This window comes from Capsicum annuum, unplaced genomic scaffold, assembly GCF_002878395.1.
Source record: "Capsicum annuum cultivar UCD-10X-F1 unplaced genomic scaffold, UCD10Xv1.1 ctg77613, whole genome shotgun sequence".
NCBI classification, from domain to species: domain Eukaryota; kingdom Viridiplantae; phylum Streptophyta; class Magnoliopsida; order Solanales; family Solanaceae; genus Capsicum; species Capsicum annuum.
The window spans coordinates 3,152-23,066 of record NW_025888026.1 but is presented as its reverse complement, the minus strand read 5'-3'; the positions used below and the strand labels follow the sequence as shown (position 1 = coordinate 23,066).

At 36.2% G+C, this 19,915-nt stretch overlaps 1 non-coding gene across 1 annotated transcript; it reads right to left on the bottom strand.

Annotated features, from left to right (window-relative positions):
- Positions 1 to 18,934: 18,934 nt before the first annotated feature.
- LOC124894812 lies at positions 18,935 to 19,041 on the bottom strand. Its single transcript, XR_007051377.1, has one exon. It is a non-coding gene; the product is annotated as a small nucleolar RNA R71 (small nucleolar RNA).
- Between the last annotated feature and the right edge of the window lie 874 nt (positions 19,042 to 19,915).

Here is a 19,915-nt window from a genome sequence, read left to right as displayed (position 1 = left end):
TACTCAGGCTTCACCAAGGTCCATATCAACATATAATTTCACCTCATCTTGGTTTCCTATATAGTGTTTTAACCTCTTCCTATTTACCTTAAATGGATATTTATTTGATTTAAATTGTTGGGTTTTAAATTGGGTTGAGGAGTTTTGGTTGTAATTACCTGAATTACTTTTCCATGGGTGCCTTTAAGAAGGAGCGAGCTACATAGTTCAGGCTAATAGTTTAAAATATCTTGTTAATGGACCCTTTTACCTATCTCAACATCTTGTATATGTATATATAAATATTATGCATGTGGTTCTGACTGGTTTTTGATAAATACACTATTTTATCCCTTTCCCCCGAGTTACATGCTAGTGCTCACCCCACTGACCATTCCCGAATACTGCATCTTTTCATGATATAGGTTCATAGGATTTTTATATAGTTCTATTCAATGTTATGAGGTTTGGTACATCTATTGCTGTGATGTGGTAAGCCTCCATCTTTCAGTTGGCCTGATCATTTTATCAGTTTTCTTACTGTCTTAGTATCTTGGAATCTCTTTGTCATAGTCGGGGGAATGTCCCAAATTAGTTAGTATTCTTGGTTTAGAGTCTTTCTTGGACAGGATTGAGATGTCATTGATGTCCTTTTTAGACTCATTACCTTTTCTTTTTGTATTAATTATCTATAATTGGTTTGGTTAGCTTCTGCTGTTTATATTTATATGCACTTGAAGTAAGGATAAGGGGTTTTTCTCTAACCTATGGTGGGCTTTATATCACACGTCATGGCTAAGGCCAGGTTTTGGTCATGACAAGCTTTGTATTAGAGCACGGTTTAGGGTAACTAGGTGTCCACAAATCCATATCGAGTAAAGCTCTTCTTATGGGTATGTAGCACGCTACACTTATAAGGTGGAGGATCCAAGGAATTTAGGATTTTTTTCCTTCCTTGTGTGTTCTATTTCAGGATATAGAGTCTAGTTGTTATGAAACTTCTCTTACTCCTGGCTTACTTATATTTTAAATTATCTTTCACCGAAGATTTGATTATTGTAGAAACTCTACTTGAACCTCTTTCCAAGTTGAGGAAAATATGGAGGGAATTTTTCCTATTCATGGAGTGATGAATCGGTCTAGGTTCCTTATACCTAATTGTATTTCTCTACTACCCCTATTAGTCTTCCTCAAGCTTTCTTTGCTGGTTGTTCTTATGCTCAGTAGTCTAAAGGAGATATCTCTAATGGGAAGGTCTATTAGTCTATTCATATGTTTGCTTAATTAGTGGCATCATAGTCTTATCGATCTGATCCTGTAGGTCTTATTGCCAATGTGTATGAGGTCACTAGGGTTGTCTAGCTTATGATGTTTAATCCCCCAAACCTTACATGATCAAAGGTTAAGGAAGATCCTAAGAGTTTTATTAATAATATAGAGAAGATTTTTCAGGTGAAGCATGCTACTAATTCTGAAGGTGTGGAGTTTGCTTCTTATCAGAGAAAGGATATGGTTTACTATTCGTATTAGGAGTGGTAATAGATAAGGGTTAACGATGTTGAGGCTGCAATATGGGATAAGCTTTCAGGTGCTTTTTTTGATCACTCCATTCCTTAGGAGTTGACGGAAGCTAAGGCTGAAGATTTTGTTAATTTGAAGCAAGTTAAGATGAGTGTTAAGGAGTACGTACTGAAGTTCAAAAACTGTCCTATTATGCTTCAGAGTTAGTACCTAATACGAGGTCTAGAATGAGGAAGTTTTCTTATAGTTTGTCCAATAATTTAGTGTTAAAATGTAAGGCTATGATGTTGAATAATGATATGGACACATCAAGGCTGGTGGTTTAAATACAATAGGTGGAGGATAAGAAAATAAAGCATATAGAGATGGGAGAACGACAAACTAAGAATTTTAGATAGGAAAAGCATGGTGTAAATCAACAAACCAGTGGGAGGGATGGTAGCCAGTGGACAAAGAGGGAGAATTGGGGAAATTATTATTCATCAGCTAGTGCTCATTATCCTAAGCCTTTAGGTGATCGTTATTTTCAAGCTAGCAATGGTCCTAAGGCTTAGGTTCCCAGTTTCAGGCTAGAGGATCTTAGTAAACCCAACCTTATCCTCCTTGCTATTTTTGTAGAAAGTTTCATCGTGGATATTGTGAAAAGTGTAGGAACTTGTGTTTTAATAGTGGTCAACCTGGTCATCTATAGTAGAATTATAATGAGTGGTGAATTTACCACTCATTTACCCTTAGCATTTGTGCACATTACCATGATTTGAATTTATAAGTGAGACAAATTTGTTATTAAAGGCACTAATTTCCACATTTTGCAGGCATACACATCATGTGATGGAAAGTCTGGATTTGAGCTAAAAAGAATTGAAAGGACAAAAGAATTACAGCTAGAAAATTATGAGAAAAAAAAATCCTCAGTTACCTCAATCGCAGTCAGTCAAGACAGGTCAAAGCATCGCAATTTCTAGATTCTAACCGCGATTGCGGACAAGCCCCTGGGATTTTGGCATAGCGGAAATACAACCTAGGGGCATAGATATAAATTCACACAATTGTTCTTTAATTCCCTTAAGAAGTTCAAACCCTATCTCATTTGGGGGAACCCCCATTTGGGTGGAATTTTTTCATCATCTAGATTCTAATTTGAAGAGAATATTTTGTTGTACTAATTTTGGTGGTGAAGAATACATTAGAGTAGCTTCCAAGTAGGGGATTAACAATTTCCATTTAATATTTATTGAAGCTTGATGTTTGGATTTGCATCTTATTTATGTTTCATAAGTTATATTGATGTAGATTCTAGGCATATCTTTGATTATTATTTTTATGTGTAGCTGGTTATTTCTCTTAGGGTTATGTTAGAATAAGGTGAAAATGTTTTTGGGTCGCGATTGTTCACTTCAATTATTAGATCCTATTGTTGGATTTTACAAATGCTTGATTGTAAAATGAAATTTGTTGGTGAGAGCCTCAATCTTCCTAAACCCCCACATTATCCTTCGTGAAGGGATGTAGAAAGTCTAGATCCTATAATTATCCTTGAAAGAGGGTTGTAGGTGACATGAGCATTTGTGATCAATAAATTAATAATAGTTATTCCCATTTTGTTATCTTAGAAATTAGCATAAATTGTGGAATTACTACATCTTAGGCATCATCCTAGAAATAGGGATGGCTAATTAAGGTTTGGTTATAAATAGTTTACCATACTCACTTGGTATTTGAAAGAATCAGTGGGTGATAGGTTGTTAGTTTGTAGAAAGGCTAGTATCGAAATATCTAACTGAGCCAACCCACACATGATCAAGCTAAGATTTGAATTTGATCATCATGCACCCATATACTAGTTTCCCCTATTAAAACATAGCCCCAAGAACCATTTCTAAGTGATTATACTCTAATTATTCGTAGCCCCGAGTTATTTCTTTACAAGTCAAAGAATAATCATATCCTTGAAACGTTCTCATTGCTTCTTGTGGATTCAACCCTGACTCAAAGTTGAATAATTATATTGATGATGGCCACCTTTCACTTGAATTGTTGTGTGAGTTAAGCATTATTAAAAATGGTGCCATTTCCAGAGAACAATTTGGTGTATAGTTAGGTTGTAATTTTAGCTTACTTGCTTTAATTCAAACTTGTAGATAGTTGTGTGTGATTTTCTTTTGTTTGTTTTGTTAGGTAAATTTTTATTTTTACTTACTTGTTACTATGGAATCTAGGGACAAATATGATTTTGGTTGTTGGAAGTTCTATCATGATGATCCATGTTCGTCCATAATGTGATGGACCCTACTTTTAGGAATATAGTAGATATGTTCCCATATAGAGATAGAGGCACCATATCGATCCTATTGGAAGTATGATTATTCTTTATATGGTGGTCAAGATGGACATGGGAGTGATTGTATAAATGCTCCCTCCCCTAGTTAAGCTAACAAAAATGCTAGTTCTTCTTATGAGTTTGATAGGTTTCATGATGTCAAAAAGGAATAACAACATGACAAATACAATGGTGTTTAAGAAATTCTTCGAACTCTTTCATATTAGGTAACTAAAATAGATGAGGACGTGTACCACATGCATCAATTCAATGAGGCATTTGGAAGGGAGATTATCAAGAAAGAGTAAATGAGAAAGGAAACAAATCTCTCAAATACCATTACCTTGCCCACTTTTCAATATAAGGTTGGTCAAGAAGAAAGACTAAGCTACTGATCAACTAGATTTTTGGGCATTAAATACCCCCAGGACGTGATAGCATAGACTGTAAGACATAGCACAATCTTAAGACATGATAACTAATTACTTGATCACCATTCATTCATCAAATCATTTGTACAAACACTTACTTATCATGAACTTGTATACATGCTAACATGATGGGACTTAACTATTCAACTCACCTGAAAATCCACCAAACACTTAGAGGGCATAGTATATGCACACAATACTAAACATCATGGGGGCATTACAATTTGGAATACCAAATTCATAATTCAAAGGTTTTAACATTAATTCTTATGATGAAAACACATATAATAAACAATTTCATACAAATCTTGCAACTAATCATGGATTAGAAAATCCATTAACATGAAAATCATGATCACATTCAAACCCAACCATAAAATTCATCAAACTCTTCAACTTGTAGTAAAAAGGGTTTCTTGAACTCCAAGGTTGGAAGGAATCCCTTAGATGAACACTTGGCATACCTTAATTTCTTAATTCTTGAAGATTGGTGGTGCAATCCTTGCGATTTGAATCTTTGGTTGATTCCTTAGGGTTTGTTCTTGAATGATTTTGAGAGAAAAGAGTGTAATTTGCTTTGTAAGGGCTAAATTTCATGTTTTAGGGGCTAATTCAAAATGGGGAAATGTCTTAAATACCCATCTGGACACTATTTTAATTATTGAAAAATGTCCCCAGCAATGCATAAATTGACACATTGCGTTGATGGGTTCAACACTATGGCCGATGTCCCACATCGAGTTGTGTTGGTTCAAAGGAATTTACACTAGGAGCTAAGAAAAATACTCATCAATGCAATGGGCAATGTGATGCATTGAGATTGCATTGATCCACTTGTTTGGACTTCTAAACGTGCCTCAAACAAAGTCCAAAAACTTTGAAACTTTTCCGAGAACACCTACTGACATTCCTAATCATGAATTAACCTAAAAATCGATATTTAAAGGTCATAAAGGTTATAATAAAGGATTACCAACTTAAGAAGGCTAAAACATCTCTAAGTATGAACACTTACCTGAATTTTTCTAAGTTTGGGACCCTTTACTAGCTTTTACAGGAATGAATCAAGCTTAGGATTTTGTAGGGTCTTACAATATCTCCCCCTTGGGAACATTCGTTCTCAAATGAGATTGTCTAAGCTGAGAATAATGATAGACTAAATTTAGATACGAGACATGTACAACTGAAGCATGATTTCATGACTGAAATTACTGATAAACTGAAATTTCATACGGAACATGCATATCTGATGCATGAGTACATAGATGAACATGATTCATAAATGTAGGATTGGTATTGTTAATAAGTGGAGTTTCTCAAGATGAACATGCATTTCTGATGCATGAAGACACAACTGAATATGTAATGATTACTGGTACCAAGTCTATGAAGGAAAATTTGAGAATGGAACTGAGTAAGTTCAAGAAAAAACTATTACCTTGGGCTGAGTCTGAGTTTGTGGAGAAGAGATGAGGATACTTGGTATGCATATCTACCTGTGCTTCCCAAGTAGCTCTCTCAACTGACTAGAGGGATTTCTTTGTTCCTCATTCTGCGAATCTGATAGTCTAGGATTTCAACTGGCATCTCCTCATAAGAGAGGTTGTTTTGAATGTCTATACCCCCTATAGGGACTGTAAATTCTGGTTTACCTATGCATTTATTTAGCAAGGAGATATGGAACACTTGATGGACTAAAGCTAAATCTGAAGGCAACTTAAGCTCGTAAGCTACCTTTAAAAAATGGCTGAGAATTCAGTAAGGACCAACATATCGGGGACTGAGTTTCCCATTCTTGCAAAACCTCTTCACTTCTTTAATAGGAGATATCTTCAAATACACATAATCACCAATCTCAAACTTGAGATCCTTTCTCCACACATTTGCATATGATTTTTGTCGACTCTGAGCTATCTTAAGCATTCCCTTATCAACTGAACCTTCTCTAAGGTGTCAAACACCAAGTCAGGCCCTAACACTGTGACCTCTCCTACTTTAAACCAACCAATGGGAGACCTACATCTCCTCCCATAGAGCGCCTCAAACAGAGCCATCTGAATGCTAGAATTATAGTTGTTGTTATATGAGAAATCGATCAAAGAAAAGTGGTCATCCCAACTACCTTTAAAGTCTATCGCACATGCTCGCAGTATATCCTCTAAAGTATGAATGTTCCTTTCTACTTGACCATTTCTCTAAGGGTGAAAGGTTGTACTTAGGTGAACTTGGGTACCAAGACCCTTTTGAAATGCCTTCCAGAAATGAGAGGTGAACTGTATACCTCTATCTGAGATGATAGATAATAGAACTCCATACAATCTGAACAACTCTCTGACATTGAGTTTAGCATAGTTCTCGGCTAAAAAAGAGGTATGGACTGGTAGAAAATGAGCTAATTTGGTCATCCTATCTATAATGACCAAGACTGAATTGTTCTGGCGACGAGTATGAGAAAAACCTGTCACAATAGATCACTTCATCCCACTCCACCAATAGATCTCCCTCAAATCATGGTACATCTTAGTTACCCATGGATGAATAGAGCAACACACACCATACGCTTCTACAAGAATCCACTTACTTAGGTCATCTATGCCTGTCACACATAGGCAACCCTGACAATGCAAAACACCATCTCCCCCTTGGGAGAAAACCTCTATTTTCTGATCTCTGACTGAACCTTTCAACTTAACTAGACAGGGATCCCCATCCTGCTTTTCCTTTACTTTGGAAACCAGGGATGATTCTGAACTATTCTGCACCCATACACTACCTTCTGCTAAATCGACTAAGAGAATACCTAGTTGGGTAAGCTAATGAACTTCTTGTGCTAACCTCTTCCTACCATCATCCACGTGAGTAATACTACCCATAGGCATCCTACAAAGAGTACAACCACTATATTGACCTTGCTCGGATGATACAAAACACTTATGTCGTAGTCTTATAACAACTCCAACCACCATCTCTGATAGAGATTTAGGTCTTTCTAAGAGAATAAATACTGTAGGCTCTTATGGTCAGTGAACACATCAATGTGCACTCTATACAAATAGTGCCTCCAAATCTTTAAGGAAAATACTACTGTTGCTAGTTCAAGATCATGAGTTGGATAGTTCTTTTCATGGGGCTTAATATGTCTAGAGGCATAGTCTATGAAATTACCTCTTTGGATCAAAACATACCCCAAACCAACTCTGGAAGTATTACAATACACAACAAAGCCATCTGAACCATCTGGTAGAGTCAAAACTGAGGCTGTAGTGAGTGGAGTCTTCAACTCCAGAAAACTCTTCTCACAAGAATCTAAGCACTAAAATTTGACCTTCTTCTGAGTCAATCTAGACATAGGGGATGCAATAGATAAAATCCTTCAATAAACCATTGGTAACAGCTATCCAAACCCAAAAAACTCCAAATATCTTATGGAGAGATGAGTCCAGGCTAGTTTCTCACTACTTTGGTCTTTTGGGGATCAACTCTAATGCCATCACCAAAAATGATATGGCCGAGGGAGGCTACTGGCATAGCAAAATTCATACTTACTAAATTTGGCGAATAGCTAATGGTTTCTGAGAGTCTACAATACTATTATGAGATGATCTGCATGATCATGCTCATTGCTGGTGTAGACAAGGATGTCATCTATGAAGGCTATAACGAACATGTCCAAGTACTTCTTGAACACATGGTTCATCAAGTCCATAAAAGCTTCTAGGGCATTAGTAAGACCAAATGACATGTCTAAGAATTCGAAGTGACCATATCGAGTTCTAAAAGCTATTTTCAGAATGTCACATTCTCAGACTCTAAGCTGATGATAGCCTGATCTAAGATCTATCTTAGAAAAGTAACTGGTACCCTGAAGTTGGTCAAACAAGTCATCATTTATGGGAAGTGGATACTTGTTCTTGATCTTGAATTTATTTACCTGATGGTAGTCTATACATATTCTTAGAGAACTGCCTTTCTTACGCACGAATAGAACTGGTGCACCCCACGGGGACACACTAGGTCTTATGAATCCTTTATCTAGTAGATCTTTCAACTGTTATTTTAATTCTTTGAGTTCTGCTTGAGCCATTCTATTTTGAGGAATAGAAATAGGCTGAGTATCTAGAAGAAGGTCTATTCCAAAGTTAACTTCCCTTTCGAGAGGAACTCCGGGATGATCTTTGGGAAATACATATGGGAATTTAAATGTTACTAACACTGATTCAGGATGAGGGCTTTCTAAACTAGAGTGTTGGACTCAAATGAGATGGTAGACACATCCCTTAGATATCATTTTCATTGCCTAAGGTAGGAAACAAGTTAATCCCTAAGTGTTAAAATACTACCCCTCCACTCTAGGATGGGCTCATTCGAAAACTGAAACTGGACAATTCTATTTCTGCAATCAACTGAGGCATAGCATTAATAAAGCCAATCCATGCCAAGAATGACATCAAAAATTTTCATTTCTAATTCTACTAATTCTGCTGAAGTGACTCTCTAAGATACCATAACTGGGCAATTCTTTATACCCGCTGAGCTATAATGGATTTACCCATTGGGGTAGAGACTGATAAAGGCTCTGCGAAGATTTTGGGACTAACTCTGAAGTCGACAACTATATATGGAGTTACAAAGGATAAAGAAGGTGCTGGATCTAACAAAGCATAAACATGTAAATGATAAACTTATAACGTACCAGTGGCCACATCAGGAGAACTTTCCTAATCCTGTCGGGACTGGAGGGCATAGAGTCTATGTGGGCATTGCCTACTGGTAGCACTAGAATTGCACCCTACTAATTCGGGCAACAAAACTGAGCTGAGTGATGGTTATGCTAACCCTGGGCACTTGACTAGGGACCATCTTTAACTTAGTGACCTGTATTGCCACACCCAAAACACACATCACTGCCAGCCTTGCAGATACCCTGGTAATTTCTACCATATTTTTGGCAGAGGGGATTGGTTCGGGCGCTGCTGACACTACCCTGAGGCTTAGGGCCTAGTGCCTTATTTATATTACCATGTCTGAATTTTGGCACTGGAGCACTAGATGAGGATAGAGCTAGAACTGAGGATTTTAGGAGGAACTGAGAATGATTCCCACCCTCTGACCTAGGCTGATTAAAGTTGAAATAGACTGAACTCTACTGTGTTTTGAACTGATCACTAAACTACTGAGTCTATACTGTAGCTACTATAGCTCTAGGTAAATAGATAGATTTTTTGGTATTAAATACCCCCAGGACACGATAGAATGGACTGTAAGACATAGCATAATCTTGACACTTAATAACTAATTATTTGATCACCATTCATTCATTGAAGCATTTTGATAAAAACTAGCATAACGTAAATTTGTATACATGATAACATGATGGGACTTAAATATTCAACTCACATGAACAATCCACCAAACAATTAGAGGGCTTAGTATATGCACACAATACTAAACAACATGGGGGCATTACAATTTCAACTACCAAATTAATAATTCAAAGGTTTTAACATAAATTCTCATGATGCAAACACATACTAAAAAATTTCATACAAATCTTGCAACTAATCATGGATTAGGAACTCTATTAACATACAAATCATGATCACATTCAAACCCAACCATGAAATTTATCAAACTCATAAACTTGTAGTAAAAAGTGTTTCTTGAACTCCAAGGGTAGAAGGAAACCCTTGGATAAAAACTTGACATACCTCAATGACTGAATTCTTGAAGATTGGTGGTGCAATCATTTGGATTTGAATCTTGGGTTGATAGCCCTAGGGTTTGTTCTTAAATGATTTTCAGAGAAAAAAGTGTTATTTGCTTTGTGAGGGCTGAATTTCATATTTTAGGGGCGAATTTGAAATGGGGAAATATCCCAAATACCTATTTGAATGCTATTTTAAGTACTGAAAAAAGTACCCAGCGATGCGTACACCAACGTGTCATGTCGATGGGGTCGACTCTACGGCCGACGTACCACGTTAAGTCCGTGTTGGCTCACTAGAATTTGCACTAGGAGCTGGAGAAAAATACTCATCAACGCGATGGGCGTTGCGCATCGCATCGATCCATTGGTTTGGACTTCTAAGAGTGCCTCAAACAAAGTTTGAAAAATCTAAAACTTGTCCGACAACACCTACTTATATTCCCGGTCATAAATTAACCTAAAAATTGATATTTAAATGTCATAAGGGTCATGAAAAAGGATTGCCAACTTATGAAGGCTAAAATAACTCTAAGTATGAACACTTAGTTAAAATTTTATAAGTGTAGACCCCTTACTAGCTTTTACAGGACTGAATCAAGCTTAAGTTTACATCATGATAAAACGAAGAAAAAAACTTAAATTACATATAATGACTTTGACTGACTATCTATGAAGCCTCTACTCTAGTGACTATAGATAGCTGTGATATGCCTCCAACTACCACTAATCAATATATAAGAATAATGACAAGATAGGACATGAACTATAATTGACTGAAGTCCCCAAAAAAAGAGAACACATCACCTGCGTGCTGGAAGCTGCAAACTATCTAATTATGATATGTGGGCTAAAACTAGTACCTGCATTACGAAACAATGTAGCACATAGACATATATGTAGATTAGTACTTTTGAATGTACTGAGTAAGTAGGGGTGAATGAAATAAGTAAAACTGAATAGATACATAATTTTAAAACATACATGCTAAGTGCAAGTAGACTCACCAAGAAAATGAAATCAATTGAAAGATGAAGTATCTTAAAACATATTTAACAAACATAATCTGATAAGATGGTGAATCACTTCACTTATTTTCTTAAATGTTTACTTTTGTAGAATAAGTAAAACTAAAGCTAGGATATGGTATAACATGAATTATGTATGTAAATCTCATGTAAACCCGAACATGTTGTAGAACTGAACTGATGATCATGTATGGATACTGAGCATGAAAACCATGAGCATGTAAAACTGAGAATGCAAGACCAAGTATAGAATGTACTGACATGATTTGAATAACATGAAAAGTCTGTAACATTGACTGAATAATTACTTAAATCTGATTACTTGGTCAAGAAAACATAAAATAAGATAAACTAAATACTGACTAAAACTGTCGGAGCTATCATGCAGCTGACATAATCCATGTGAGCTTTTATAGAGTCCAATGTCTGACCCATATTGAAGAAGGTTGTTCTATCTTTGCCATCAGAATAGAACTTAAAATAGATTGATCACTAAATTGAGCTGATATTGGGTAGGGTAAATACTCCCTGGCCATGTCCCTAAACCTATGGTGGCACATTGTTTCTAGGGAAAGTAAGATGCACTGATCCCACACTTCCCACTCGGTGCTAAATCCTACTCCCAACAGTAAGACACTGAAATACTAATTGGTGAATGCACTATTAGCTGATAATCTCAGGTCATAAAATTTTAAAAACAATAGTGCATACATATTCTAAAGTAATAATAAACATATAAACTGATAGTGTTTAATAAAATTATAACAAACTAAGTTTAACAATAAAATCATGGGTGGACTGACTTATTACTTAAAAAGTTTGTAACGTAAGTAAAAAAGTAGGTATCACTTGTTCATAACCCGCCAATGTTGAATGATTACTAAAATACGATTACAACTCTTAAAATAATAATGTAAAGCCATATTGCAGAAACCCAATACATTAGACAATTCAATACATGAGTATAATAAGTCAATTTAAGCATGGGGATATATTAATCTTAGGAGAATAATGATTTTTCATCAATGTAATGATACTCAAAACAAAATTTCAAGCTTGTAGTAGAAAATATGAATAAGTATGACTCTTATGCTCTTTCGTCCCTTAAATCACATGATAATGCTATGATTTCAACACATAAGGAATTGGGAGTTAACCCTAACTTGAAACATATAAATTCAAATTGAAAATCATACTTTCGGTCATAATTATGTAAGATTAACCTTGTTAAAAATACCACATACCTTAATTGGATAATTAGTAAGTTTATTTTGAGGAAGATGGAAAAATAATTCCTTTTTGAATGTCCCAAATCATATTTTGGACGAGTTGGGTTGAGGGAAAAGGACCAAATTACCCCCTTAGACCATAGGAACCTAGAATAGTAGGGGAATATCCTCCACGGTGCGGCCTTATTCCCATGTAAAAGCCCTCATGACACATCCTCCATTAACATGGAATAGCCCTCGTGATGCGGGCCTATCATAGAGGCTTATGATTTCTCATAAAAATTGTTATAACTTTTCGCTCAGATATCAAATTAAGGTAAAATTTGTATCATTGGAAAGATAATTCAATTATATAAAATTTGGTGGGTCTTGCACTGAAAAAGTCCATGTAGGAAAAAATTTATGCCTATTCAATGTTGACCCATGTAGAATTCAATATCAAGATTTGGCCGAATCAAAGGTTCTTAGCGCAACATTGCTCTAAGTGATTCCTATGAGCATTTTTTACCTCATAAGAACTTCACACAATAGTATAATTATCATGACACATGTACTGAAATATAAATCATGGGATTAGAGTTTACACACGTAGGAATGATAGTTTGAGTTCTAGCTCAAATATGCAAGGTATTACATATTTCGGGGTAAGGAGGTTCGGTGGGTGGAAAAAAATGGGGTATCTCCATGAATATCTTCACAATCAAGGCTAGACATGGCTGAACATTATTTACAGTTGGATCTCTCCTTGCACGCACTTGACTGCAGTTACAAATATGCATGCCCGCATACTGGTCAACATTTCTATTAATGTTGGTCGTCTTGTAGTATCTAATATGAAGTTCTACACCAACCATAGTGGTGCGCATATCTTATTCCTTTCTCTTATTACTAAGTTATATAGGAGAGAAGGGATGGTGGAATACCTAGATGACATTTGGGTGCACCCTAGAAACCCGACTTACCAACTAAAGATTTAGGGTGATGGTGAACTAGAAAGAGCAAAAAGAGAAAGATCGACTTGGGTAAGTCAATAATTGAGGAGTTATAGTCATGTAGACCATCCACTATTGGGCCTCTGGAAGATATTGGTATTGATATTATGGTCATCAAGGAGCTTATGTTAGGATTACCTCAGGGGATGGGAGAGCCCTACACTAGGCGTCACTCTTATGTATCCCGCTCAGATTATGAGAAGTACTAGGAGGACCAGCAAACGTAGGGAAACACTATTGCTAGGCTTAAGAGGGCATACTCTACATAAGCAGAGTCTCACAAGGATATTTAGGACCTCCATCATAAGATGAAGAAGAGAGAGAAAAAGAGAAATAAGTTTTTCAGTAAGATATGGAAGGGGGTCAAGGGGTTGTGGAAGGTCCTAAAGACCCATGACAGAATACCTTCTCCTAGACTAGAGAATGGTTGACGAGGACCCTACTGAGTGGTCTGGTGCTGATGTTAGTGGAGATGATACAGAGTGTATAGGGGAGGGCAGCTCTTGATGGAGTCTCAAGAAGCACTATTTTCTCTTGCTTTATTGGTTATGGAATGAGGACACTACCATATTTTCAGTTGGGGATGTTGTTCCCTAAATTAGTATTATTTTGATATTTTATGGATATTTTGATGACATTTTGGATGATTTTCATTTTTGTTTCTGGGTTGCATTATTTTGTCCCTCTGATGGTGGTCATATTTCATGGATTAATTATTTGTTTTGTGTTTACATTTTTACTTTATCTTTATTTAGGTTGTAGTTATATTAGATGAGCTTTTTCCTATGATAGATTGAGTGATGACATACTTAAGCTAAAAGTGTGATGATTAGGTTTTGACCCATAAATACAAGGGAAGTTTGAGTACCCGTGGTATTGAGGTCATAAATGCAAGGAAAATCTGAGTACCTGTGGTATTTTGAATTTGGGATCGCACTTATACCTATTGAAAAGTCTAAGTATCCATATGGTTTTCCCATATGAAAGCCAAAATATGAGATGAAGGCTTGGGTTGATGCCATATTTAGAAAATTGTGTGTGGTACAAATGCAAAGCAACCCCACCTCTATCCAAAAATTTTCAAAAATCAAAGGCATGGACGTGAGTGACCTTGTAACAATTCTTTTTATTTTTTTATGAATCTAAAAATTTTGGCTTGTGAAAATTTGTAGATACTCTATTTTTGTCTCTAGAAGGAGGGGCAAATGAGCTGCCTTGGTAAATTTGCATGCCATGTGTGGTGAGCTTATTTGTCCAAACCTCATGTGTACTTATACCATGTTGAACTTTCCCCATTAGTCTCTCAAGGCTAATTTTGATTGTATTTGGTTGTTGAGAAGATCATGGTCCATCTTCATGACATTGAAAGCCCACTTTAGCCAATAAACCCTACCCTTGCATAGATGTTATCCCTAGTCAACCACTTTGAGCCTTTTAGACCTTTCTTTGGAAAACACATTGCATGTTGTAACACTTTCAATTCTTATCCCTTTTTTGAACCTTATCCTCCTTGAACTTAAAAATTCAAATTGAAACTAAAAACTAAAGTTAGGGGTAGTGAAGATTAGAAGAGATAACTTTGGGCCACGAAGTTGTAAGTGAGTGCCTAAGATCTTAAGTATTGTGAACAATTGAGTAAAGAAAATAAAGAACCCAACAAAGGAAAGAAATGCATAAAATATTCAAGAAAACTAAATGAAAATAAAAATGGGCGAAACAAGGAAATAAAAATTAGTCACATTTGTAAAGAAAAGAAGTGGCCCACGGTCAAAAGTTTGAAGGAATTGTGGGATATAGTTGTTTAAGGACGGTATATCCACGTTGTTTCTAAATAATATCCTACCCTTTCCCAAACCTACATTACAAGGTCAAAAAGTCCTTCGTGATTTCAAACCAAGTATATTCATTATAGTGGCGGTTGAAAATAGGGGAAAGCCTATGGCATGGTACTTGTTAGCATTGAGAGTTCTTGAGAGAGAGTGAGAGTTCTTAACTTAAATTCCTTATTAAATATTTGATAACTTGGTGTGTAGAATTTTTCTTCTTGTGAGGAGGCATGTAACTAAGTTGAGGTGGGTACTTTTGTCATCTCACAAAACATGAGCCAAAAGGAGTATATTGTAGTTGACCTCAAAAGTGAGTCACTTCTAAGTTGCATGGAGGATTTTTGAAGTCTATTGCACCTTTGAACATTGCATTTCATGTTGATGGAAGTGGTGAGAATAGCTTTTCCTATGTTTGAAGAGCTACTTATGGTAGTACCTAAGCTTGAAGTCATTATGGTCATTGGGTCATCTAGTTTGGGCATAATTATGAATTGTCTCATGGTAAGAGGTAGTGTTGCTTGGGGACAAGCAAAGCTTTAAGTTAGGATTATTTATGAGTGGTGAATTTACCACTCATTTCCACTCAACATTCATGCACATTACAATTATTTTAATGTATAAGTGAGACAAATTTGTTATTGAAGGTATTAATTTCCATATTTTGTAAGCATACAGGTCATGAGACAAAAAGATGTGGATTTGAGCTACAAAGAGTCAAAAGGAGACAAAAAGTGTAGCTCAAAAATCTGGAGCATAAACAAGCCTCAGTTACCGCAATCACGGTAATTCAAGCTAGGTCAAAGCACCATGGTGAGAATCAGTGGGTAGTACTTTGTAGAAAGGCTAGTATCGAAAACCCTAACCGAGCCTACCCACACATGCTTTAACTAAGATTTGAAGTTGATCTTCATGCAACCCCTATACTTGTTGCCCCTAGTAAACCATAACCCCAGGATCCATTTCTAACTGATCATACTCTAATTGTTCGTAGCCCCGAGTTAGTACATTATAAGTTGAAAAGTAATCATATCCTTAAAATATTTAAAATCCCCCAATAACTTGTATCTTAAGTTTGAGTTTAGCAAGTAACTTCAATTTCAAACTTATTTGAATCACCACTCACATTGTTCCTCATGGATTCGACCTCGACTCAAAGTTTGGTAATTATATTAACAACGACTGCATTGCACTTAAATTGACGTATAAGTTGAGCGTTATCAATTTTTCCTATAGCTAATGTTTCCGCTGGAGCTAATAAGGTCTCAGTGGCCACTTCTTTTGCTCCTTCACCTAAGGGGGCCACTTTATGTACCGACAAAAGCTGGAATTGCCTCTAGGCACTTTCTTCTCATAAAAAATCTAAGGCATCCCAGATCCTGTTACTGGTATGTTACAGCTCTTCTCATGTGATGTTTACTGTTTGCCTAACTTAGGTTCTACCCTATGTTATGTGAACCCATATGTGGTTGTATACTTTGCTTTTGGTCTTTAAAATATTTTTGACCCCTTTTCAATTTCTACTCCGGTGGATGAGTCTATTGTTGCTAGAAAAATTTATAGGGTTGTGTGGTGTCCATTCTTCAAGGGAGACATTGGCAGATTTAATAAAACTTGACATGGTATATTTTGATGTAATTGATCTTGGGTGTATTTATATATCCAAACACCGCTATTTATCCATATTTGGACATGTTTTGAGAGTAAAAATTGTGCTAATTACATTGAATTGTGAGATAAATTGTGTTTCATGGCTAACCTATGTGATTAGAGATACAGGGTAAATTTTCCATGGATTCAGAAGAAAATTGGATACATATCATAAAGAGGCAAAAGACCATGTTGGTCAAAGTCAAATACATTGTAGATGCACGAGATTAAGGATAAAAAAATGGAGCTGAGGATTGACGAAAAGAAAGAGAGTAAATGGAGAAAAATTCTAGTGACACAATTCTATCTCGACGCGTCGCATCAACTGGTACAAAGTGTGTCTTAGCCAAAATTTGAAGAGCAACGTCCAGTGCATCAACACGATGTCAATGTATCGCGTCAATACGTAAGTTCTATGCCTTAGCAGAAATTTCATCTACAACTTCTAGTATATCGATGCGATGTCAACACGTCCCGTCGATGCTAAAAGTTTTGAAACTTAGTCATATTTTGAGGAGCAAATTCTAGTGACACGACGTGATGTCAACGCGTCGCGTCGTGTGGTGAAGAACTTGACTTAGTCTGATTTTTAAAGGTAAATTCCAGTGCATCAACGGGATGTTGAGGCGATGTGTTGGCTTTGTTGATGAAATTATCGATGAGTCGCATTAAGGATTTAGATCTGGTTAAATTTTCCCAAGTATAGAAGGAACACGTGAACATAATTCCAAACATTTTTGGCAAGCATAGCAGTGGCAAAAAAATATAGAATTCTTTCTTTTAGTGTTCTATTTATTTCTTTTGAACTTCTTTACCTCAATACTAATTTTGGGTATGATTAATTACCTGTTTTTGATGTTTAATTCAAACATGAGAGGTTAAATACCCGTGTTTTGGGGTTGAGGCCAAGAACATGATTACTCTTTGATATTCTTTATAGTAGTTTATTTTTGAATTATCACCTGGGTTGTTCTTAATTTCTTGAGCTTACTATTTTAATGCTTGGCCGCTATTAGAATAAATTTATATTTTTGTGTGAATCTGGGACGAGAATTATAGATTAGAATGAGGAAATTAAGGAGCACGTTCTTACCCTTTTACAAAATAAGGGGTTTGAATTAGCATCTAGGATAGGGATATACCTAGAAGACTTGTTTGGTTCAATTGAAAGAAGATAACTTTATGAATCTAGAAGAATTTTTGTATCTATAAGGGAGTTGTAGCTGCAATATTCAATAGATAGAAGATTTTAGGTCGGGAAACCAAAATTGTTGGCTAAACCTTCCGAACCAACAACCTGATAACCAATTAAAATACTAGAAGAATGGAGATTTGTATGATTGTTCGAGAAGCCTCAAACCTGGAATTCTTATCATTATTGTTTACAACCGTTGCTTGCTTTGCTTTAGTCATAAACTTTTATTTCTAATTTATTTATTTATATTTTTATTCTCAAGTTAAAAATCATCTTGATACTTTACAACACTTAATACTCATTGTCTATAATTAAAAGTTGGTTAACTTTCTAGTTGCTTAGTCCTCGTGGGAACGATATCTGATTGTCTAAATCACTATATTATTTGTATGATCACCTGCACTTGTGTGTGTGTCTGAGTAGCAATAGGTTTTTGGCACCGTTGTCAGGGACTGATATAATTAGTAAATTGCTAAATTTTTGGTTTTTCATATTAAGTTTAAGTGTTACCAACTTGATCTTAGTGGTTGAAGTTTTGCAAGTTTAGCTTAATCCAAGACTGGCGAGAGACAAAGAGTTGTAGAGACTTTTGCAAAACTAGAATAGATCTTTCAACAAAGGCGAAGAATGGCTGAATAAAGAAATGAACCGGCTGATCCAAATGCCGAAAATATTTCCACCTTTGGTTTTTCCAGCTGCTAAACCTGTTCGTGAGGTGGCAATCCCACTCACCAACCATGTGATGAGCAGTATTCTCAAGATCGAACGAGGAGATTGATTTGAATTGAAGTAGAATATGGTGCAAATACTGAATTCAGCGGGATGATTTCATAGCCTTTCACATGAAGATCCGCAACAGTACATACAGACCTTCTTGGAAATAAGTGATACTTACATTCCTGAGGAAATGAGTACGAATTATATTAGGTCGACACTCTTTTCTTTCTCTCTAATGGGGGAAGCAAAAGGTGGTTACAAGCTGAACCACCACCCTCCATCACTACATGGGAATATCTAGCTCAGAAATTTTTTATTCGATTCTTTTCATCTGGGAAGACTGTATGCTTGAGGAGCAAGATCTTGAGTTTCAAACAGAAAGAAGGAGAGATTCTCTACCAAGCTTGGAAGAGATTTAAGGGTATGCTTAGAAATTTCCGTCACCATCATCAGTCAAATGATGCTCTTATGCATACTTTCATTGAGGGTTTGGACTCAAATACAAAGATTCTCTTGGATTGAGCAGCAGGTGGACAGGTTCTTGAGAAGACATATAAAGAATTGTACACACTGCTGAATCGGATTTCACAAAGGAACCTTGACTGGCATGCAAATTTGAGGAGTACTATTGAAAGGTTGTAGGGGTATTAGAGGTAGGTCAGTTCACTACATTACAGGAACATATCACAGCCATGCAAAATCATAGGATTACTCATCTTAATAACATAAAGTTGAGTGTTACACAACCAGTAGCTACAATGAATGCAGTCCAACAGGTGAATTCTTGGTGTGAGGTTTGCGAAAGTGGTGAGCACACAACAAATGCATGTTTTGTTAATCCATATTCTGTTAACTATGTGGGAAATGCAAATCGGTAGGGATAAAAAAAATTTGGTAACACGTATAATCCCAACTAGAGAAACCATCCTAATTTCTTATGGGGGGAATCAGGCGCAAAATGCAAATCAGTACAAGGGACAAGTGCAACCAAATCAATAGCTGGTTGACAACAATCAAGCTACCACTGCTCAAACTTGCAATATGGAGGAATTAATGAAGCAGTTTATGGCTCAACAAGCATAATTTACAACTAAAATTAAGACTCAATAGGCACAGTTTATAGTTTAGTTGAAGAGTCAACAATTGCTTATGAGAAATCTAGAATTGCAAATGGGTTAAATTGTAGAGGCACAGAATACAAGACCTTAAGGAGCATTACCTAGTGATATAGAGAGAAATTCTAAGTAGGTAAATGCGGTTACCACAAGGAGTGCGCTACAAACTAAAGAGATAGTTCAGGAGCAGGTTAGTCCTACAATCATTGAT